The sequence below is a fragment of the Octopus sinensis genome, linkage group LG2 (assembly GCF_006345805.1).
Source record: "Octopus sinensis linkage group LG2, ASM634580v1, whole genome shotgun sequence".
NCBI lineage: Eukaryota > Metazoa > Mollusca > Cephalopoda > Octopoda > Octopodidae > Octopus > Octopus sinensis.
Genome location: NC_042998.1, coordinates 159,601,421 through 159,627,044, shown reverse-complemented (window position 1 = coordinate 159,627,044; position 25,624 = coordinate 159,601,421). Strand labels below are relative to the sequence as shown.

General features: G+C 38.1%; 2 long non-coding RNA genes and 1 pseudogene across 2 annotated transcripts; 1 reads left to right on the top strand and 2 right to left on the bottom strand.

Annotated features, from left to right (window-relative positions):
- Positions 1-9,543: 9,543 nt before the first annotated feature.
- Positions 9,544-23,235, bottom strand: LOC118762082. Its single transcript, XR_004997859.1, has 3 exons — positions 23,083-23,235; positions 20,785-20,791; positions 9,544-9,554 (listed from the first exon to the last, which is right to left on the bottom strand). It is a non-coding gene; the product is annotated as an uncharacterized LOC118762082 (long non-coding RNA).
- Positions 9,970-22,953, top strand: LOC118762083. The gene is made up of 3 exons (XR_004997860.1): positions 9,970-10,160; positions 19,028-19,033; positions 22,942-22,953. It is a non-coding gene; the product is annotated as an uncharacterized LOC118762083 (long non-coding RNA).
- Positions 23,236-24,345: 1,110 nt separating the features above from the next.
- On the bottom strand, positions 24,346-25,361 carry LOC118762080 (annotated as a pseudogene).
- Positions 25,362-25,624: the final 263 nt, after the last annotated feature.

Here is a 25,624-nt window from a genome sequence, read left to right as displayed (position 1 = left end):
CTTCTGTATACAGGGGCATCAATAATATCATCCAAAGGAGCTGCAGCCACCTATTTTCCTTTGAAAACACCAAGAAACTATTATTATGCATACTAAAAACAGTCTTGCTCTACATTCCCACCTCCTACACACGATGAAAAATGTTCTTGAACTTGCTACCATTACTTAGTGTCACAACCATAAATGGTCTCACATGGCCATCCCATGCCTAAAATATTATAAAACTTACTCCAGGTTTCCTCCTAAGAGTTAGAAAATATTTAATCGCTAATAAATTGATGGTACTTCATAATGATGCCTATTAGTAACCCATATTAAAGTATTGATCACATATTTACAAGACTGCTACTAAGCATAGTCAAATATACTAGAACAGCTTTCTGTAGGAATATCATTTAACTGAGTGGTACTGATCTGCTCATCAACACACTACAACCACTAACTCATGCCTGTACTTACTACTACTACTACTACTACTACTACTACTACTACTACTGCTACTACTACTGCTGCTGCTGCTGCTGCTGCTGCTGCTACTACTACTACTACTACTACTACTACTACTACTAATAATAATAATAATACTTCCGCCACCACCACCACCACCACCACCACCACTACGGCCACTACAGCTTTCTAACTTTGCCACAAGGTCAGTAAATTTAAGGTGGGGTGGTATGTTTATTACACTGACTCCACTACTTGATTGGTACTTTATTTTATCAACCCTGAAAGGATAAAAGACAAAGTCAACCTCAGCAGAATTTGAACTCAGAATGTAAAGCCAGAAGAAATATTACCAAGCATTTTGTTTGGTGTGCTAATGGTTCTGCCATTTCAGTACCTTAAAGCTGAATATTGCCTTCTAGGGTACTTTGGGGTATTCGTCACACTTGTCCCTTCTCTCACATGTCTGTGCTACCTTATCCTTCAGAACTCCAACTAAACATTTCATTTAATCACTTTGTCTCAGAATCTCTGCTTTCTGGAATTTTTATCCTGTCTATTTTCCTTACATGTCTGTACATGAAATTCAATGTTGAATATTAACAACATCGATTGCAGCTGTCTGGGAGGGCTTCCTTGGTAAATTAATCAAAAATTCAATCATTACAACAGAGATTATATCAAGTTATTGATAAATGTCTATAATAAACTTGAAAAATCAACTCCACTACAAAACTTAAGATGTAAGAATAAAGTATAAATTATCTCCTCAAACATTCAATTCTTGATGGAACTCTTCCTTCTCAAATTCTCCCTCTCCAGTTTTGTTTTGCTCCAGTAAAACCATTCTCTCTCACCACCCAGTAGAATATTGACCAGCTTAACTGAAATTTGCCAAAGAGCAATGATAATCACTTATTTGCCTTATTTGCCAAATACAAAGAAAGTAGGAGATTAATTTAGCAGATCAATTAAGTATGTTCAGTGGAGATGAGACTTTGTTCATGTATGAATCGGATTTTATAATTTTTTTCCCCACAAGGGAATTCTATAGCATGCAGAGTTTTATTTGTAACACTTGGGAAAACAGTGTAGTTTATAGAATGGAACAAATTAGTAGAGTGGCTGCTTTTGGTGCCAAGGATCAAGATGGCAACATTTTATCAATCCAATATAACATCAAAGTTCTAATTCAAAGAATAAAAAGAGATAAATGAAATGGATTTGCATTCAAAGGAAAAGTTTTGGAAATAATTTGCATATCATAAAATTGCTATATAAAACAGAATTGAGAATAAATTCACACCAATCATAAGAGAGAAATTACAAATGTTTCTATTAGTTTTTCTTTTTTTTTCCTCTTTTTTTTTAATTCATAGTTAGAATCTTAAATTTTAATCATCTTGTATGTTCTCAAATACAGCCATTCACAGAATACAATAAATGAGAAAACTGAAGATTTACATGTTTTAATTTCCTGATTAGTACTTATTTATTAAGAAGTTGGATGAGATATCATGTGTTGGAACTAAAACAATTGAATTGCGGTAGAGTCATACTTGTTATTAAAATCATCCACATTTATAATCTGGTCATTGATAATCTTCTTTGAACTGAATATTGTGAAATATAGAGAATCAGTGATCAAGTCATAGAAATATGATGAAAGGACTTTGATACCTAATGATATCATAATATAATAATAAAATGTGATAGTTTATGGGTATTTTTAATAGCTAATATGGCTTTACCACAGTGTAGGTGAATGTTTCAAATTATTCTTACAATCATCATCATTGTCATCATCATTGCTGTTGTTGTCATCGTCATCATTGTTATCATCATCATAATTATCATCATCACCACACCTCACACCATCACTCTGGCTTTTCAGATGATGTGGCAGATTTGTAATGGTGCTATGAACTTAAATAATTTTCCTTTGCCAATCACATCATATCCTTTCTGAGCAGAATACCTCTAATCATTCTAATTTACTCCAACCTCCACTTAACTCACATTTATTCCTCTGTGTTTAAGTTGTATTTTAAGCAGATTTTGTATCTTTCTTAGGATTACTTTGCAGTTTGCAAAGATATCAATAAAAGTGATAAAAATAAAGTTTAGAGCAATACTATAATGATATATAAGTACAGCTAATATGAAGAGATACTCGAAAGTAAAATTCAAGTGGCATATTGAAATAAATGGATAATATATTTTATATCTTCTCTGAATACAATCATGTTTATAGCTGTCAGGCTGTCATAAAATATATGGATATATGATACTTCATTTACAAGGAAAAGTTCGTATCCACAAAAATAAGGTAAATATAATATATTTAGTTCAATGTATAATTTAATTTTATTTTCAAGTGTCTTCTTTTAAGCTGTACTCAGAGTCAAAAAGTATTTCAGCTTAGAGCAGTTTCCAAATACATTTCAAGCACAAATACATGGTATATTTTGTATATACTATACTGTAAATTACTTGGAGCCTCTGTGATTGCTCCACCTGGTAGAAATAGCAGCTAGATTTCACACTTCACTAGTTTTAAAAACATGTATTATATAATGTAGTCCAGGAGTACTGCAGTTCCTCCTCCTCCTCCTCCTCAGCAGCAGCAGCAGCAGCAGCAGCAGCAGTAGCAGCAGCAGCAGCAGCAGCAACAACAACAACAACAACAACAACAACGACAACAACAACAACAACAACAACAACAACAACAACAACAACAACAACAACAACAACAACAACAACAACAACGACAACGACGACGACGACGACGACGAGATGACCATTGTTTTTATGCTGTCGATTATTGGTTTGTTTGATCAGAGCCAATTTGGAGCTGTGGAATGGCATCCCACAAGGCGAAGCATTGGCACCTTTCATATTTTGTCATTATTCTAGACTATGCCATTCCAGCAAGCAGTTGAAGACTATGAGGAACTGGTCTTCACTAGGACGTTCCTGATGGTTGGTTGGTTTAAACAAATATTTCACTGGCTTTTATTTTATTGATTCCAAAAGAAAGCTGTAAATTTACTTGGAACTTATATTGCTTATCTATTCACATTGTTTTGAATTAATCACTCATTATCTTGTAGTTTCAAGATTTCATTGGTGTGTTTGTATATTTTACACCTACCCTACAATGTCATCATTGTAAGGTAGGTGTGAGAGGTTGGATCTGGTCAGTTTGAACATAAAATAGATAGAATATTTGGGCTGGATATAACTAAACAGTTAGCTAAAGGGATATAAAGATTAACTCATACCCATACTAACTTCCCTTAGCTTCTTAGCATCCTCTGTTTCTTCCCAACACTACACTTTACTCTCCCCTTTCTTCTTCCCAACCTCTCCTACTAACAGTGTTACCCTGTTGTCTCTCTGTCCTAAAGATTTTTTTATATGACTCTTATTAAATAAATTAGTCATTTGGCTGACTTATGTATTGTTCTACTGAGTACACGGTTTATTTTAAAGGAGGAAAAGTAGGAAGATGTGACATTTATATATGTTTCTAAACACATTGAAATCATTGCAGTTTGAGTTCACTAAGAACTTAGTTATTTCTTATTTCTACAGTACTTGCTATTATGGCACTCACCAATATTGGTTCTAATAAATCAGTCAAGAAAGCCACACTCAATCCAGGCCTGTCCAGACTGGCTAGATAAATGCAGTTGTTATTCAATTTGAATATTTGTAGGTCAACGCAGGAAAATTATGGACTCTGGGAGAATTCCAGAAGGCTGCAGTCCTGAGAAAGAAATATTGAGAGAAGAGTTCAGTATGGTGTGTAACAGGTAGAACACAGAGCTGATAAAGAAAGAGATAAAAGATGAGTGAGTTTAGATGGATGGAGATAGATAGATAGATATATAGATAGATAGATAGATAGAGAGAGAGAGAGAGAGTGTATGAAAACAGTTAGTTTAGAAAAACAGATGCCATTGTAGTAGTGATGGAAAAAACTGACATTGTGCAAATATTAATTAACAGATTAAAAATTTCTCCAAAATGCAGTTTATTTGGAATTGAAGATGTTAAAAATAAACAGTAGACAAAAATGAAAAGTAACAAAAAATAACTCTTTTCAATTGACGGTTTAGTTTAAGATAAAACATTTTATTATTAGCTTTTCAAGAAAATACTGCAAGGAACTTAGAAAAATAAAAGAAAAAAGAAAAAAGAAACAAAAGGAAAGAAAATACTTTGTACTCAGTCAGCTTCAGCTAAACAAAAAATATTTTCTGGTTTAAGAATTTTGTTGTTGCTTTATTTTCCTTTGGTTAATTTACCCACATAAATACTCTTTATTGATTTCAACGGGCCTTTTTCTAAGATCGTTATTTAAGATTATGACAGAATTTTAATGGCATAAATAATTGTTTGATCCTGGTGATAATATATTTGCCAAAGTTTTACACATGGGAATTGTCTAGTGAATTTTCCATTCCAAATTTCTATTTCATTTGATATAATAGTGTTGATCTTTTGATTTTATAAGCAGCAAAACAAAACTAGTCAATAAGGTAACCTTAAGCAATAACAGCCAAATAGCCCTCAGATCATACTCAACCTTTTTAAAAAAAGGGTAGGATATTGAAGAGTGTGGTGCAGATGAACTTTTTTTTTCATTTTTACTTGTTTTAGTCATTAGACTGTGGCCACGCTGGGGCACTACCTTGAAGAATTTTTAGTTGAATGAATCAACCCTAGTACTTTTTCTTTTTAAAGCCTGTTCTTATTCTGTCAGTCTCTAATTACTAATTACTATTGCATCATCATCATCATCATTTAGCGTCCATTGTCCATGCTGGTATGGGTTGGATGGTTTGACCAGGCTGGCATGCTGGAAGGCTGCACCCAATTCCAGTCTGATTTAACATGGTTTTCTACAGCTGGATGCCCTTCCTAATGCCAACTACTTTGAGACAGTAATGGTTACTTTTACATGCCATCAACATAGGTGCCATTTGTGTGATACTGGGGTGCTTTTACATGCCAATTTGCATGACACTGGTACCTGCCATGACTGCGATTTTGCTCAGCTTGATGGATCTTCTCAAGCATGACCTAATGCAAAATGTCTCAGTCATTGCCTTCATGAGGCCTAACACTTGAAAGGAACTCAACTACTTTGCCTCTGTGAACCCCAATGCTTGAATGGTGCTCTTTACATACCACCAACATGGGTGCACTCTGCTTGATGGGTCCTCTCAAGCACAGCACATCGCCAAAGGTCTCAATCACTAGTCATAGCCTCTGTGAGGCTCAGAGTTCGAAGATCATGCTTTACCACCTTGTTTCACGTCTTCCTGGGTGTACCTCTACCACAGGTTTCCCTCCACTGTTAGAGATGAGCACTTCTTTACACAGCTGTCCTCATCCATATGCAACACATGACCAACACATGACCATACCACAGTCATCTCTCTTGCACACCACATCTGATTCCTCTTATGCCTAACGTTTCTCTCAAGATGCTTACACTCTGTCGAACATGCATAATAATATTACATATCCAGCAAAGCATACTGGCTTCATTTCTTTCAAGCCTGTGCATCTCCTCGGCTGTCACAGCCCATGTTTCACTGCTATGCAGCATAGCTGATCGCACACAGGCATCAAACAATCTGCCTTTCATTCTGAAAGAGAGGCCCTTTGTTGTCAGCAGGGGTAGGAGCTCTTTGAACTTTGCCCATCTTAATCTTATTCTCACAGTTATGCTCATGGAACATCCACCTCCCCTACTAACTTGGTCAACTAGATAATGGATGCTATCTAATACATCTAACTTGCCCCCCCTGGCAGTTGATAGAGTCTATTTTCTGTTCATGCTCAGCCTAAATTACAAGTTATTAAGAGTGTTTGATTAGTAGAACCATTGGAACATCAGAAAAAATGCTTCATAGTATTTCTCCTGAATCTTTATGTTGTGAGTTCAAATCCCAGTGAGGTCATCTTTGCCTTTCATTACTCAGGGGTCAATAAAATAAAGTAGAAGTCAAATGCTAGGGATTATTTAAATAATAAATTCCCCCGCTTCAAATTGCTGGCCTTAAATCAGTAATTATATACAGAGTTGTGAGCTGGTAGAATTGTTAGAGCATCAGGAAAAAAAATACCTTGCAGTATTTGCTTTGGCTCTTTACATTCTGAGTTCAAATCTTGCAGAGAGCAACTTTGCCTTTCATCCATCTGAGATCAAATAAAGTGCTAGTCAAATACTGGAGTCAATGATATTGACTATTCCCACAACCCTCCAAATCTGGCCTTGTGTCTAAATCAGGAACTACTACAACTACTACTACTGCTGCTGCTGCTGCTGCTACTACTACTACTACCACCACCACCACCACCACCTTTATTCTTTCTTTACTTGGGTTATCTATGTCATGCCTCAACTTCTTTCTACAGCTTAGAGATGCAACATTTTCCTAAGGACATGTGCTGTTCTGAGGATTGCTGCCAACAGTGTAATTCCTATGAAGTTTGGTATTTTCAGCTTTACATGCCAAAATATTGCTTTCTTTGATATGGTTCCAAGTGCACCAATCATGATAGGTATCACCCTCACTTTTGAGGCTCTGTGGATGCATTTCACTTCCAATGCTATGTCTTGGAACTTTTTGACTTTCTTGTTCTCTGCTTTCACAACATTTTGTTTTGCAGGTATAGCTAAATTGATGAAAGTCCATTCTTTAGGCTTGTCGATAATGTAGCAGTTTCTTATCTATGTTGATTAGTATATCCCACGTGAGTTTCACCTCCCCATTCTCTACTGCTGGCATGCTGATGCTCATGCCACCTATTGGGACATTCTATCCTATACTTCTTACACAACTCACAGTGTATTCGCAATGTCATTTTGTCATGGCATATTTTGTACTCCTTTTGGGCCGGTTTTGAGTATCCATTAATTGTATGTTTAACTATCTCAGATGATTTTCGCCACATTCTACACAAATGTGAAACTGCTGCTTTTGATTGAATTCATTCATAAAGCTTGTTCTTGTGCAGTAAAGATCAATTCTTTTGTCTCCTTAAAAAGTGTGGCTTAGTGGTTAGGATAATCAGCTCACAATCATAAGGTTGTGGTAGTGCATTGTGTCTTTGAGTAAGAGACTTTATTTCATGTTGTTCCAGTCCACTCAGTTGGTAAAAATGAGTTGTACCTGTAATTCAAAGGGTCAGTCTTGTCACATTCTATGTCATGCTGAATCTCTCTGACAACTATGTTAAGGGTATACATGTTTGTGGAGTCCTCAGCCACTTGCACATTAATTTCATAAGCAGGCTGTCCCATTGACGGGATCAACTGGAACCCCCATCATTGTAACTGATAGAGTGCCAGTTAAAAATCCATGTTTTAGTCACCTAAAAGAGGGTTTTCCTCATCATACGATACTCTTTTACTCTTTCACTTGTTTCAGTCATGTGACTGTGGCCATGCTGGAGCACTGCCTTTTAGTTGAGCAAATCGATCTCAGGACTTATTCTTTGTAAGCCTAGTACTTATTCTATCGGTCTCTTTTGCTGAACCACTAAGTTATGGGGACGTAAACACACCAGCATCAGTTGTCAAGCGATGTTGGGGGGACAAACACAGACACACAAACATACACACACACATAATATATAACATATATATATATATATATATATATATATATTATATATATATATATAATATTATATATATAATATATATGTATATACGTATATACGTATATATATTTAATTTCAACCGTGTACCTACTTAACTATCTGCAACTGATCTGATCTTTTAGTTAGCCCTGTTTTATCTCTATTAGTATTATTGTTATGACTTGTGAAATTTAGCCTCACGCCTTGTGTCTTTTTTTATATGTACATATAATTCTATAGTTCATCTTAATTATATATCGTTGTCTCATGTCTTGTGTTAAATATATATTTAATCTTAAAGCTTGCCCCTAATTTTATTTTATTTTATCGATCAGTCTCACGCCTCGTAGATATAGAATAAATGTATTTATAATTTATAGCTCCTTATCGTCCACGCTTCTCCCATAGGTTAGGCAAAATTTAGGTATTTATTTATAGCTACTAATAACTATTTCTCTCCCAAGGAAGGAAGAAATGGCTGCCGGCCGATTCTTGGTGGGCCACGACCCCCCCGTTCCTCTTCAATTGTCTTATATCTCTTCGATCGCCATTCGCCCCCTTTCTCCGCCTCCCACCCTATATGCATAAAACCAGCGACTGATTTCAACGGCCTCACTTGAATTCAGACTGGTATCCGACTCCCTACGAAAATACGAAATACGAAATATGAATCCAGCTAAGCAATCTATATTTAATTTCAACACCCCGTGTACCTACTTAACTATCTGCAACTGATCTGATCTTTTAGTTAGCCCTGTTTTATCTCTATTAGTATTATTGTTATGACTTGTGAAATTTAGCCTCACGCCTTGTGTCTTTTTTTTTTATATGTACATATAATTCTATAGTTCATCTTAATTATATATCGTTGTCTCATGTCTTGTGTTAAATATATATTTAATTCTAAAGCTTGCCCCTAATTTTTTTTATTTTATCGATCAGTCTCACGCCTCGTAGATATAGAATAAATGTATTTATAATTTATAGCTCCTTATCGTCCACGCTTCTCCCATAGGTTAGGCAAAATTTAGGTATTTATTTATAGCTACTAATAACTATTTCTCTCCCAAGGAGGAAGAAATGGCTGCCGGCCGATTCTTGGTGGGCCACGACCCCCCCGTTCCTCTTCAATTGTCTTATATCTCTTCGATCGCCATTCGCCCCCTTTCTCCGCCACCCTATATGCATATAAACCAGCGACTGATTTCAACGGCCTCACTTGAATTCAGACTGGTATCCGACTCCCTACGAAAATACGAAATACGAAATATGAATCCAAGCTAAGCAATCTATATTTAATTTCAACCCGTGTACCTACTTAACTATCTGCAACTGATCTGATCTTTTAGTTAGCCCTGTTTTATCTCTATTAGTATTATTGTTATGACTTGTGAAATTTAGCCTCACGCCTTGTGTCTTTTTTTTTATATGTACATATAATTCTATAGTTCATCTTAATTATATATCGTTGTCTCATGTCTTGTGTTAATATATATTTAATCTTAAAGCTTGCCCCTAATTTTATTTTATTTTATCGATCAGTCTCACGCCTCGTAGATATAGAATAAATGTATTTATAATTTATAGCTCCTTATCGTCCACGCTTCTCCCATAGGTTAGGCAAAATTTAGGTATTTATTTATAGCTACTAATAACTATTTCTCTCCCAAGGAAGGAAGAAATGGCTGCCGCCCGGTTTTCGCGGTGCACCCGCCCTCCCACACCCCCCCCACCACCGGTACAGGAAGTCCTAAATTTTTCTCATCCTTGTCTCCCTTATACACTCAAAGTCTTACGCCACCCCCCCCCCTTCCATAAAAGGTAGTGTTCAGTCATTGCAAGATATGTTTAGTGTTGTATACGAGGTTTGAACTTAAGTTCCATTGTTTGTCTATGAATACTACCAAACGCGAGTTTTCTTTTCAGGTACATGACGCTATTAGGACCAATACCACTTCCACCCCCCCCCACAGCCTCAGGGTTGGCACCCTCAACGTCGGCACACTGAAAGGCAGATCTGGCGAGATAGTTGAATTGCTTGAACGGAGGTGGGTTGATATATGCTGCATTCAAGAAGTGAGGTGGAGAGGAGGTTCTGCTAGGTTCCTCACAGGCAAAGGACAGAGGTACAAGATTTTCTGGGCTGGGAATACTGACGGAGTCGGGGGTGTGGGCATGCTTATCGCCGAAAAATGGGTAGATAAGGTAATCGAGGTAGTCAGAGTAAGTGACAGAATAATTAAGATTAGATTAGTGCTCCACCATAGTTTAGCAACTATTATATCGGCCTATGCCCCTCAGCCAGGGCTACCTGATGGACAGAAAGACTGTTTCTATGACACCCTACTGCAGACCACATCATTGACGAACGACAGGAGACCTTCTCTTGTGGCTGGTGACTTCAATGGGCATGTTGGACGACGTGCTGGGGGCTTCCATGGCGTGCATGGAGGCTACGGTTATGGTTCCCGCAACGAGGAGGGAACCAGGCTGCTGGAGTTCTGCGATGCGAATAGTCTTATGATTTGCAACACTAACTTCAGGAAACCGACAAGCCACCTGGTCACCTACCGATCGGGCCGGCATACTAGCCAAATCGACTACATCCTTGCCAGAAAAGGGAAAGATGGCTGCTTATAAATGCCAAAACCTTCCCAAGTGAAGAATGCACCCCACAACATAGACTGGTAGTTAGTGACTTTAGGATCAGGACTAAGAGGGCGACTAGAAGACGACCAACATGGAGAAGAAGGTCTGGAAGCTTAAAGACCCTGCGAATGGACAGAGATTTAGAGATATGTTATTTGAAGCTTTAGACGAAATGGAAGGGAGTATAGCTACGCATGGGGTAGAAGACAACTGGACGCTTCTGAGGGACAACCTGCTGAAAGCCGCTGACCAGATCTGTGGCTGGTGCAAAGTCCCCTTAAGACCCAAAATAACGTGGTGGTGGAACAATATTGTTGACAGGGCTATTAGACAAAAGAAACAGGCTTGGAAGGCCTGGAAGAACGGTGGTAGCAGGGAAGTGTATCAGTCTGCCAGAAGGGAAGCCAGGAGACAGGTCTATCTAGCCAGAGGGGAAGCAGAGAAGGAAAATTTGCCAATGTCCTGCGTCGTGAGGATGAAAGACTTGAGGTATTTCGTGTTGCAAGACAGTGTGTGAGAGAGAATCGTGACGTGGTAGGAGAGAAATGTGTTCGCAAGGAGGACGGTTCACTTGCACTTAATGAGGGTGCAAAGAGAGAGACTTGGAGACGCCACTATGATAGGTTGCTGAATGAAGAAAATGAATGGTAAAGAGAGTCTGCCGAATGTCGACCCAACAGAGGGACCAGCAATCCGAGTTAACAGTTCCTTAGTAGATAAGGCAATTAGAAGCATGAAAACAGGGAAAGCCCCAGGCCCATCAGGAATTACTGCAGAGATGCTCAAAATATCTGGTGGTGTCGGCTATAGCTTAGTCACCCGTATAGTTAACCAGGTGATACACGAGGGGGTCATACCCAATGACTGGTGTAGCAGCATAATAGTCAACTGCTACAAAGGTAAAGGCGACGCCCTAGAGACAAATAACTACAGGGGCATCAAGCTGCTGGATCAGGTAATGAAGGTTACGGAGAGGGTTTGAAGGTTACGGAGAGGGTTGTAGCCCAACTAATTAGAGAGAGAGTTACCTTAGATGATATGCAGTTTGGGTTCGTGCCAGGGAAAAGTACTACTGATGCTATATTCCTGGTAAGACAGCTGCAGGAGAAATACCTAGCCAAAGATAAGCCCTTGTACCTGGCTTTTGTTGACTTGGAGAAAGCCTTTGACAGGGTCCCCCGTCCCTTATCTGGTGGTCAATGAGGAAACTAGGGATAGAAGAATGGTTGGTGAGAGCTGTGCAAGCCATGTACAGAGACGCTGCTAGTAAGGTGAGGGTGGGCAACGAGTACAGTGAAGAATTCCGGGTAGAGGTTGGGGTCCACCAAGGTTCAGTCCTCAGTCCCCTCCTATTTATCATAGTCCTCCAGGCAATAACGGAGGAATTCAAGACAGGTTGCCCCTGGGAGCTCCTCTATGCTGATGACCTTGCTCTAATTGCTGAGTCACTATCAGAACTGGAGGAGAAGTTCCAGGTGTGGAAACAAGGATTAGAATCGAAGGGCCTTAGAATCAACCTAGCCAAAACCAAAGTTCTAATAAGTAGGAAGGTAGATCAATCACAAACGCCTTCAGGTAGATGGCCCTGCTCGATCTGTAAAAAAGGTGTAGGTAGAAACTCTATAAGATGCACCAAGTGTAAGCTATGGACACATAAGAGGTGCAGCAATGTCAAAGGAAGGCTAACTAGGAAAATAGTTTTTGTCTGTGGCAAATGCTCAGGAGCAATAAACACTGGAAATATGCAGAGACCAACTTTTGCCACGTTCCAGGGAGACAAACTAGAAGTAGTTGATAGCTTCCGCTACCTAGGAGACCAAGTCAGTAGCGGGGTGGGTGTGCTGAAAGTGTAACTGCTAGAGTAAGAATAGCCTGGGCAAAGTTTAGAGAGCTCTTACCCCTGCTGGTGACAAAAGGCCTCTCGCTCAGAGTAAAAGGCAGACTGTATGATGCATGTGTACGTACAGCCATGCTACATGGTAGTGAAACATGGGCCGTGACTGCTGAGGATATGCGTAAGCTCGCAAGAAATGAAGCCAGTATGCTCCGATGGATGTGTAATGTCAGTGTTCATAATCGTCAGAGTGTAAGTTCCTTGAGAGAAAAGCTGAACCTAAGAAGCGTCAGTTGTGGCGTGCAAGAGAGACGGCTGCGCTGGTATGGTCATGTGACAAGAAAGGCTGAAGATAGTTGTGTGCAAAAGTGCTACACCCTAGCAGTGGAGGGAACCTGTGGAAGAGGTAGACCCAGGAAACCTGGGACGAGGTGGTGAAGCACGACCTTCGAACTTTAGGTCTCACTAAGGAAATGTCTAGAGACCGAGACCTATGGAAGTATGCTGTGCATGAGAAGACCCGGCAAGACTAGTCAGGCCATAACCCGTGGCCCCGACCTGGGACGTAGTCAGTCCTGTGCATACCTTCCTTCTTGTGACACTTATGAAGACCTGTTGAGGCAAGTGAAAATCAAATCAAATCAAAACAAATCAAAATAGATGAACATCAGTGGAATTGTATTCTTTGTGGTACCAGTGCCGGTGGCACACAAGAAAACCACCCAAACGTGGCCGTAACCAGTACCGCATCGACTGGCCTCCGTGCTGTGGGCACAACAAACACCATCCGATCGTGGCCGTTCGCCAGCCTCATCTGGCACCTGTGCCGGTGGCACATAAAGACACCATCCGAAGACCCGGCGACGTAGTCAGTCCACCTGTGCATACCTTCCCTCTTATGACACTTGTGAAGACCTGTTGAGGCAAGTGTGTGACACTTGTGAAGACCTGTTGAGGCAAGTGAAAATCAAAAACACAAATCAAAATAGATGAATATCAATGGAATTTGTATCTTTGTGGTTCCAGTACCGGTGGCACACAAGAAAACCATCCGAAGTGGCCGTAGCTGGTACCGCATCGACTGGCCTCCGTGCTGTGGCACAACAAACAAACCATCTGATCGTGGCCGTTCGCCAGCCTCACCTGGCACCTGTGTCGGTGGCACATAAAAACACCATCCAAAGACCTGGCGACGTAGTCAGTCCACCTGTGCATACCTTCCCTCTTATGACACTTGTGAAGACCTGTTGAGGCAGAGGCAAGTGTGTGACACTTTGTGAAGACCTGTTGAGGCAGAGGCAAGTGTGTGACACTTGTGGAGACCTGTTGAGGCAAGTGTGTGACACGCGTGACACTTGTGAAGACCTGCTGAGGCAAGTGAAAATCAAACCAAATCAAAATAGATGAACATCAATGGAATTTGTATCTTTGTGGTTCCAGTACCGGTGGCACACAAGAAAACCATCCGATCGTGGCCGTTCGCCAGCCACATCTGGCACCTGTGTCGGTGGCACATAAAGACACCATCCGAAGACCCGGCGACGTAGACAGTCCACCTGTGCATACCTTCCTTCTTGTGACACTTGTGAAGACCTGTTGAGGCAAGTGACACTTGTGAAGACCTGTTGAGGCAAGTGAAAATCAAATCAAATCAAAACAAATCAAAATAGATGAACATAAAGGAATTTGTATCTTTGTGGTACCAGTGCCGGTGGCACACAAGAAAATCATCCGAACGTGGCCGTAGCCAGTACCGCATAGACTACCCTCCGTGCTTTGGGGACGTAACAAACACCATCCGATCGTGGCCGTCCGCCAGCCTCATCTGGCACCTGTGTCGGTGGCACATAAAAACCATCCGAGCGTGGCCGTCTGCCAGCCTCGTCTGGCACCTGCCAGCCTCATCTGGCACCTGTGTCGGTGGCACATAAAAACACCATCCGAGCGTGGCCGTCTGCCAGCCTCGTCTTGCACCTGTGTCGGTGGCACATAAAAACACCATCCGAGCGTGGCCGTTCGCCAGCCTCGTCTGGCACCTGTGTCGGTGGCACATAAAATCACCCACTACACTCTCGGAGTGGTTGGCGTTAGGAAGGGCATCCAGCTGTAGAAACACTGCCAGATCTGACTGGCCTGGTGCAGCCTTCGGGCTCCCCAGACCCCAGTTGAACCGTCCAACCCATGCTAGCATGGAAAACGGACGCTAAATGATGATGATGATATATATATATACATATATCTCTTTTACTCTTTTACTCTTTTACTTGTTTCAGTCATTTGACTGCAGCCATGCTGGAGTACCACCTTTAGTCGAGCAAATTGACTCCGGGACTTATTCTTTGTAAGCCCAGTACTTATTCTATCAGTCTCTTTTGCCGAACCGCTAAGTGACGGGGACATAAATACACAAGCATTGGTTGTCAAGCAATGCTAGGGGGACAAACACACACACATACACATATATATATATACATATATACGACAGGCTTCTTTCAGTTTCCGTCTACCAAATCCACTCACAAGGCATTGGTCGGCCCGAGGTTATAGCAGAAGACACTTGCCCGAGATGCCACGCAGTGGGACTGAACCCGGAACCATGTGGTTTGTAAACAAGCTACTTACCACACAGCCACTCCTATGCCTCTAGGTAATGATAGGTAACTTAGGAAATATAGTTTTGCCAGCATGTGTTATATCAGAAAATATGGCAAACATACAGTAATTATAATTTAACTTTTATCAGATTTGCTCCTTTTTCTTTCCTGTGCTAATCTCCATTGCCTCACTTGCTTAGTTTCTTCCATTTTGAAAATTCATAAAACAATTAATTAAAAAACTTTACACATAACCCTCAGTAATGTTTGTTTTACTTCATGATATGGTCCAAATTTTATAAATATGATGTGCTTGTTTAAAGATGGTAGATAAGATGTTAAGAATTTTTAAACATTTGCAAAGCCATAATTCCTGTTAACTGAAAAGGAAAAAAAATTTTAAAATAATATAAAATCAACTTTTGCTTCTTTTCTTGTTGAGTATTTAACAACTGAAAAATTTTACTTGGTGCAATAATATATCAGCTGTCTTAAGCTCTTGTGACACCCACTCATTCTGTTTTTAGCTGCGTAGCTGCTATGCTGGAACCAAAAAGAAACAGTGAAATTTTAAAGTACGATAGTCTATTTTGTTTTTGAAATATACAGTAAAATGATAATTAAGTTTGTTTAATTAACCTGTATAGTCTCCTGTATTAGTTTATTTTTGTACATACTGATAATATATATATATATATACATATATATATATATATATATATATAATATATATATATATATATATATATATATATATATATATATATATATATATATACATACATATATATATGTATATATATATATAGTTGGAATTTACAAAAGCCAAACAAAACAAAAGATGAAGATGGCTATGTAAACAACAAACAAATGTGTTAGTTTAATGCTCAGGAAGTGAGAAAGTCTTTTATGTTTCGAGCCTACGCTCTTCAACAGAAAGGAACACAGAAATAAAGAGAGAAAGAATAAAAAAAGGTTTTGTGGCTAACGATCAATTTATATATATATCTATCTATCTATCTATCTATCTATCTATCTATCTATCTATCTATCTATCTATATATTCATGTGTGTATATGTGTATATATACATACATGCTCATATATATATATGTATATATATATAAATGTATGTGTGTGTGTATACATACATGTTCATATATGTGTATATCAAAGAGAGAGAGAGAGAGAGAGAGAGTGAGAGAAAAAATTTGGTGTTTAATAGAATTTTTATTCCCCATAACTTTCTCAAAAAAGGCATAGTTTTTTAAAATATAATTTTGCAGAGATACATTTTCAAAGGTGTAGATTAGGATTATATTGATAATATATAAATATATATACCTTTTTGGGGGGCGGGGGAGGGGTACTGATTTTTCTCCTCTTCCTGTTTTCATTTCTTTATTTATCTTTTTGAAATGCATATTTTTAAATGACATTTTAGAGATATACATTTTCAAGAATGAAGATTACACAATGTTGATAATACAAACATATAAATCTAACAGAAAAGTGAAAAATGCTAAATTTACAAAATTATACATACATACATACATACATACATACATACATACATACATACATACACACACACACACACACATACATACATACATACATACATACACACACATACATACACACATACTTATACACACAAATGCACACACATTTGCATATTTATGTGTATGTATACACATTCAATAAAACTGGGAAATCACAGTCAATAAAATTATTTTATGCGTGTGTAAGTGTATATAAAACTCATAACCTCCAGTATGCAAATGCATGGACACATATATGCATATATATGCAGTTAAATGCTTGAATATATACATGAAAAAGCTGCTGAGATGGGAAACTGTGAAGTGCCTCTATATTTTTAGAAATAGCAGTGAAATCTCTATCATTTCACATCCAACCCTTCCAAAGGATAGCTCATTGCAAATTTGATGGAGTGGTCAGGATTGGAATACTTTTTACCATTGGCTTACTCAGTCAGATGTTGACCTGTGGTTGAACAGTTCTTTCTACTATGAGCACAAGACCTGAAATGTTTGTGGGAGGGGAATAGATGATTACGTTGACCCCAGTGTTTGACTGGTATTTATTTTATCAACCCTGAAAGGATGAAAGGCAAAGTCAACCTCAGTGGAATTTGAACTCAGCGTCTAAAGATGGACAAAAAGCTGCTAAGTATTTTGTTCAGCGTGCTAATGATTCTGTCGGATCAGTGTCGTCTTGTGGTTAAATAATAGCATAAGCAAATTCATATGAAACACACATGCATATATGTATGTGTAAATATAGGTATACATTCAGACACATATACACATGCACAAATAATGTAGAAGAATTGTAACATCAACATGTCTACTGCAAACTATATTGCTGTGCTAGTCACTACACCAAAACTACATACTTATTCTTGATTGACTACACTAATAAACTTAAATTATCTTGCTGTAATGACACACTAGGGACCTGTCAGTGGGAATCTCAGTCTACACAGTATTCAGCATATTTTATTTTACTATATATACACAGACACACACGCACATACACACACAATAGATATGTATAATATAGAAAAATATTGTGACATCACTGTGGTAACTAGACATGCATGAACCTCACAAGGCAGATCTTAAAGTCAATCTAATCAAAACATTTATTCACTGAGAGAAAATTAGAATTTAGTTGTGGCTATTATCAAATTTTACTCGAAATAAATGGAATGCATGAATCTCATATATATCTAATTTGTAAATCATTTCATACACATACATATGCAATCATTAACACACTCACATAAACACACATTAATGTCTGTAAGTGAGTGTATGTGTGTGTATATATGTATACATATATACATACATACATACATCATACATACATACATACATACATACATACATACATACATACATATATATATATACATACATATGTGTGTGTGTGTGTGTGTGTATTTATATTTGTGTGTGGAAACACAGTCACTTTTGAATATATTTGTATGCAAGCATTTTATACCATTTCATACACATATATACATCCACTGTGAATAAGATAAGAAGTTATTTTTGTATGCAAACTTAATCATTCCTTCCTTCTTACTAAGTATGAGGAAAGCTTTGCAGGAAATATCTTACCATATGCAACTTGTGTGATATCTTTTCAGGCATAAATAAAGAAAAAAAAATTGAAATTAAATCTCAGATATCTCTCATGAATACATGAATACTATTCATCAAAACGTTCTCTCTTAATTTCAATAACTTTCTAAGGCATGGTAGGAATGACTCTACTACAAATTTCTTCAGTGAATTCTTTTTTTTTTTATTTGATAACTAATATTGATGATGATGATAATAACGGTTTCAAATTTTGGCACAAGGCCAGCAATTTGGGGAGAGGAGCAAGTTGATTATATTAACTCTAGTAACTCAACTGGTACTTATTTTATCAAATCTGAAAGGATCAAAAGCAAAGTTGCCTTCAGCAGAATTTGAATGTAGGGCATAAAGAGCCAGAAGAAATTTTGCTAACCATTTTGTTTGAATAATAATAATAATAATAATAATAATAATAATAATAATAATGATGATGATGATGATGATGATGATAAACTGATTGAAAATGTTATGTACAACTGATTGGCAGTGCTATCATGTACACGTTTTGTTTTGGTATAAAAGATGGGCTACAGAAAGTATTCTGCTCAGTACTACAGATCTGCTTGTCAGTTGCTTGACCTTAACCAGTTGAGCATGTCCCTTAGTGGCTGACGATATGTGCATCTCTGATCACAAGTAGAAGTAGTGGGGGATCCATCATAGCCATGTGTTTAGAGGAATTCTTTAGGGTTTGAGTAATTCACATTTGGAAACATGGGTGTTTTGTTCAACATTCTTAAACAACCCTTATTCAGGGACTTTTTGAGTGGGATGGGCTACTCAACTTGAAAAAAATTCTAACTTAGGCTCACCTGCAAGGTCATATGCTGTTTATCTTGTTATGAGATCACCATGTCATGCACATATGGTTGTAATGCATGTGCCTGGTGTACTCTTATCAGACAGTTAGTTATGATGGGCATACTGGGCTTCATATATTTTATCTCAGTGTCACTTTGATAGCATGCACTGCCCTCTCACACAATAATAATAATAATAATAATAATAATAATAATAATATAATAATAATAATAACGATAATAGTAAAAATTGTTTTAACTGGTACATCACATGTATTGAGAAGAAAATGGTTGCTGTGAAAATGATTATACCATATAAAAAATTATCTTTCCTTTTTTTTTGTTTGTTTCCTTTTTCTTTTCCTTTCTTTTCTTTCACATACCTTGAGTTTGTAAATTAATAATCTGGTGTGTTTATTTTAATGACCTATTAATGTATATGGGTGTTGGGAAGACATTCAGCAAGAAATGGAAACAAAATTGAAAGAGGAAGAAAAATTTACAATAAAAATAATAATAATAATGATAATAATAATAATAATAATAATAATAATAATAATAATAATAATAATGATGATGATGATGATGATAATAATAATAATAATAATTATAATAATAAATAATTATAACTGTGAAAATCTTGCAAAGAAAGACATAGGAGTAGGAGTGGTTGTGTAGCATGTAGCTTCCTTAGCAACCACATTGTTCCGGGTTCAGTCCCACTGCGTGGCACCTTGAGCAAGTGTCTTCTTCTATAGCCTCAGGCCAACCAAAGCCTTGTGAGTGGATTTGGTAGACAGAAACTGAAAGAAGCCCATATATATATATATGTACGTGTGTGCATATGTCTATGTGTTTGTATTTCTCCCCTCACCCAACATTGCTTGACAACCGATGCTGGTGTGTTTACATCCCCATAACTTAGCGGTTTGGCAAAAGAGCCCGATAGAATAAGTACTAGGCTTACAAAGAATAAGTCATGCTTACAAAGCATAAGCATGGCCACAGTCAAATGAGTGAAACAAGTAAAAGAGTAAAAGAGAAAGAGTACAAGTGCAGACATGACAAGGGTGCCCAAAACCTTCACTGGCGACTATGCTGGAAGTATAGATATGAGGTAATGGGTGCTTGGTACCAACAGACACTGGAAAAGGTAATGGATGAAAAGGAGGAGGCAAAAATCCTCTGGGACTTTGACTTCCAGAAAAACAAGGTGTTAGATCACCAAAGGTCAGGGACAAACAAGAATGCCTAATAATCGACAGAGCAGTGCCAGAAACATGAAAGAAAGAGGAAAGAGTGATAAATATGGAGAACTGAGAATTGAGATCGTTAAGATGCACCAGCTACGAGAGTCAAACATAAAAGCTGTCCCGATTGTCATTGGAACATTGGGTTCCAATGACGTGTATGCATATGTCTATGTGTCTGTATTTCTCCCCCCACCCAACATTGCTTGACAAACGATGCTGGTGTGTTTACATCCCCGTAACTTAGCAGTTTGGCAAAAGAGCCCGATAGAATAAGTACTAGGCTTACAGAAACTTTAGAAATACCCTACAATTTAGGTGTTTGGGGTCTTTGTTGTGACTTAACAGACAGTACAAACTCCCAGTGGACACAATATCTTCAATCAACAACATCATGATATTGGATACTGTATGACATCTTAAATAATAATGATAATAATAATAATAATAATAATAATAATAATAATAATAATAATATAATAATAATAATAATGATGATGATGATGATGATGAATAAAACTTGCTGCATGTTTGGGTTGACAGTGACTAATCTGATAACTGCATGAAGCTTGCTTTGTAGGGAAAGTAATTTTGGACATCCTACTGGTGAAGAGGCAAGAACTATCAAAAGGCAGATGAAAACAAAGGAGTCAATGGTCATGAAATGCAGTATACATGTGCACATTAAATATGTGTCTGAATGTTTGCATTTTATTCAGGTGATGCCTGAAAAATATAAGCTTCATTGCCAAGGATTTCAAGTTACTGGCAACTGACTAATGCGGGCAATTGGCACATGTAGCAACATACTGCTGGAAGATTAAATGTCATGATGCAAAGCAAACATCTGATATGATGTTTTATATCATCCATACACCAAGTTAGATAGCTTAATGATGTCTGTAGAGTTCTTTGGCCACTTTGAGGATATCCTATATTCTCATACATGAACAGTGGTCTTGACTTCATCTTCTGACTGAGCACATTGTGTTAGAATGAGAAAATCTGATAAGCTCACAATCAGCTCCTCACTTTCAAAGACAAAATTACTTGTGACTGTCATGAATACTTTTATCTTTTCAATCAAGTAATATTGTATATAACAGTTACTTGTCTCTGGAATGATATGTCAGAAAGTGTTGATTATGTAATTTGCATTATGTAACCACTAATCATCTATGTTAATGAAACATACACACACTGCATGGATTATCTCTGGCTCAAAGTAAAAGAAACAACAATCATCCTTGGTTAGAAAGAAACAATGCAGTTATCAATAAGAAGGGATGAAATTAATGTATGTAAGATTTGACAGCTCTAGCATCACTCCTTCATAGTCAGCCTATAAACTTTTCGGCCCACCCTCGGCACGTAAAAAAACACCATTTGAGTGTGATCATTACCTGCATTGCCTTACTGGCACTTGTGCTGATGGTACGTGAAAATACATTTAAGTGAGGTCGTTGCCAGTGCCGCTGGACTGGCTCCTGTGCAGGTGGCACGTAAAATGTACCATTTGAGCGTGGCCGTTGCCAGCACTGCCTGACTGGCCCTTGTGCCAGTGGCATGTAAAAGCACCCACTACACTCTCAGAGTGGTTGGCATTTGGAAGGGCATCCGGCTGTAGAAACTCTGCCAGATCAAGATTGGAGCCTGGTGCAGCCATCTGGTTCAAATCGTTCAACCCATGCTAGGATGGAAAGCGGATGTTAAATGATGATGATGATGATGATGATGATGATGACATACATTCATATATACCCAAATATACATACTTATATATTTGGGTATGTTTGTGCATGTTTGTGTTTATGTGATTGTTTGTTGTGTGTGTGTGTGTGTGTGTGTGTGTGTGTGCACGTGCATGCATTTGTGTGTGTGAATGTGTGTGCATGGTAAAAATTTGCTTCCTAACCACATGGATACAGGTTCATGGCACCTTGGGAAAGTGTCTTTTACCCTGGGCTAACCAAAAACATGTGAGATGCCTCTGGCATATGTGTGTGTGTATGGTATGTGTGTATGGTATGTGTGTATGGTATGTGTGCATGTGTGTGTATGTTACTGTTTCCTTGCCTTGACATTGTTTGATAGCCATAAGTGTCACAATCATGCCAGCAGTGTCTTTTGTTTCTAATCTTCCATGAGAACATGTCTGAATATGGAGCAAAGGTGAGGGTTGGCAGTGGAAATGGCATCCAGCAAAAGAAAGTGTCTCAACAAATTCTATATGACCCAACAGAGCATGGAAAAGAGGATGTGGAAACAATGATGATGATACAGTTATACCACCCTCCTCCTCCTCCTTCTCCTCCTTCTCCTCCTCCTCCTCCTCTCCTCCTCCTCCTCATCATCATCACCATCATCAACATCATCATCATCATCATTTAATGTCTGTTTTTGATGCTCACATGGGTTGGACTGTTTGACCAGAACTTGTAAGGCCAGGTGCTGTACCAGGCTCCATTGTCTGTTCTGGCATGGTTTCTTCAGCTGGATGCCCTTCTGAATGCCTACCACTCTACAGAGTGTACTGGGTGTATTTTATGTGGCACCAGCACCAATGCTTTTAACGTGGCACCTGCATGAATATATATATATATATATAATGAAGCATTGGCACAAGGCAGTGTTTAGGTATGAGCAGAATTTAGGTTAGTTGAAATACTTTTGTCACATATTTCAACTGCTAGAAGGCAAATACAGTGCAGTTACCATGGAGAAAAAATTTCTCTTATGGTAAAAAGGTGTGAAAACACCCAGTTCGTTCAGTGTCACCATCTGTCAGGAATCTCAGTCATTGATGTGCAGATTCTGAGACAGGTGAGTAAAATATAAATGAGTAACAGTCCATGGATTGATACCTATACCTATACTGTTATATATATATATATATATATATATATATATATATATATCACTGCATCAATCGGACTATTAGATGTGGCCATACATGATTGGTTGTAGCTTTTGAAGGAAACCATTCTACTAGCTAAGTGGGCAAGCCAACATTTCTCTTGAATAGTATGCCAGTCCATTGCAGGGTGTTACTCATTTACAGCTGAGTGGACTGGAGCAACAGGAAATGAAGTGTTTTGCTCAAGAACACAATGCAATACCAGTTTGCAAATCAAAACCATCAGAACTGTGTGAATGCAACAGCCTAACCACTAGGCCATCCACTTTCTCTTATACACACAAACAAATATATATATACTCTTTACTCTTTTACTTGTTTCAGTCATTTGACTGCGGCCATGCTGGAGTTTCTGTCTACCAAATCCACTCACAAGGCTTTGGTTGGCCCGAGGCTATAGTAGAAGACACTTGCCCAAGGTGTCACACAGTGGGACTGAACCTGAAACCATGTGGTTCATAAGCAAGCTACTTACCACACAACCACTCCTATATATGTGTATATATATATATATATATATAATATATATATATATATATATATATATATATTTATATATATAGTGTGTGGTGTGTGTGTGTGTGTGGTGTGTGTGTGTGTGTGTGTCTGTGTATATTTGCCTGAGAAGACAACATCAAGCCTAGTGATATCATAGGGATGGCCACTACCATCATTGACGCATAAAAGGCAACCATGCCAGTGATATGTAAAAGGCATCTGTACCAATGAAATGTATAAAGGCACCCACTAAACTTTTGGAGTGGTTGGCATTAGGAAGGGCATTCAACCATTGAAACCAAGCCAAACTGGACTGAAGCATTGTACAGCTCTCTGGCTTACCAGTTCCATTTAAATTGTCTAACCCATGCCAGCATGGGAAACGAACGCTATATGATAATAACAATGATGATGATGATATATATATATATTAGGTTGTCAAGAAAGTTCTTGTGGTTTTTAACCTTTAAATTCAGATGCACATATCTCGGCACAAACAAAACTTTACCAATTGAAATAAACACCATCAGAATCAACACACATTTGCCAATGTGAAACAAGTTTATTTATGCCAGTAGTGTAAAAATCCTGTGTTCTGGTGACGATGAAGTCGTTGAAGGTGTGTCTGGCCTCGTCTTGGTTTTTGAAGAATTTCTCATGCAGGAAGTTGTTGAGATGCTTGAAAAAGTGGTAGTTGGTAGGCGAGAGGTCTGGTGATTATGGTGGATGAAGCAAAGTTTCATAGCCCAATTCGTTCAACTTCTGCAGGGTCTGTTGTGGGACGTGCAGCCGAGTGTTGTGGAGAAGAATTGGTCCTTTTCTATTGACCAATGCTGGCTGTTGTCGGAGTTTCTTATGCCTGTCATCCATTTGCTGACAGTACTTCTCTGCCGTAATGGTTTTGCCTGGATCCAAAAAGCTGTGATGGATGAGACTGGCTGCAGACCACCAAACAGTCACCATGGCCTTCTTTTGGTGCAACTTTGGCTTCGGGAAGTGCCTTGGAGCTTCGTTGGCATCCAACCACTGACCTGAGCATCGCCGGTTATTGTAAAGAATCCACTTTTCATCGAAAATCACAATCCGGCCGAGAAAAGGGTTGTTCTTGTTATGTAAAAGAAGGAAAGAAGACACTTCAAAATGGCGTTCTTTTTGGTTGTCGTTCAATTCATGCGGCACCCATTTCTCAAGTATTTTTGTTTTTCCAATCTCTTTCAAGTGGTTGGAAACTGTCGTATATGTTACTTCTAATTCAAAAGCAAGCTCTCAAACAGTTGTGCATGGATTGGCTTTGACTAAGGCACTTAGTTGACCGTTGTCAACATCTGATGGCTGACCACTATGCTTATCATGTTCAAGACTCTTGTCACCACTACGAAATTTCTTGAACCACCATTGTGCTGTCCGTTCATTAGTGGTTCCTGGGCCAAACACATTGTTGATATCGTGAGCTATTTCAGCAGCTTTTTGGCCTAGCCTGAACTGGAATAAGAAAATTGTGTGAATTTGCTTTTTGTCCATGTTGTATTCAACATTCCAGAAAAATGGCCTCGTTATTCAAAAAAAAAAAAAAAAAGAGTAACACGATTAGATAGAGCGAAAAACGGGCTTTAAAATGATATATAAAATCAAAGTAATTTAACGAAAATTAATTTGAAAATACATAATTTAAAACCAAAATTAAAAATTCCACAAGAAGTTTCTTGACAACCTAATATATATATATATATAAGAAGAAAATGGAGACTGGGATGTTCCATTTTTTTTTATATATATAAATATTTATATATGATAA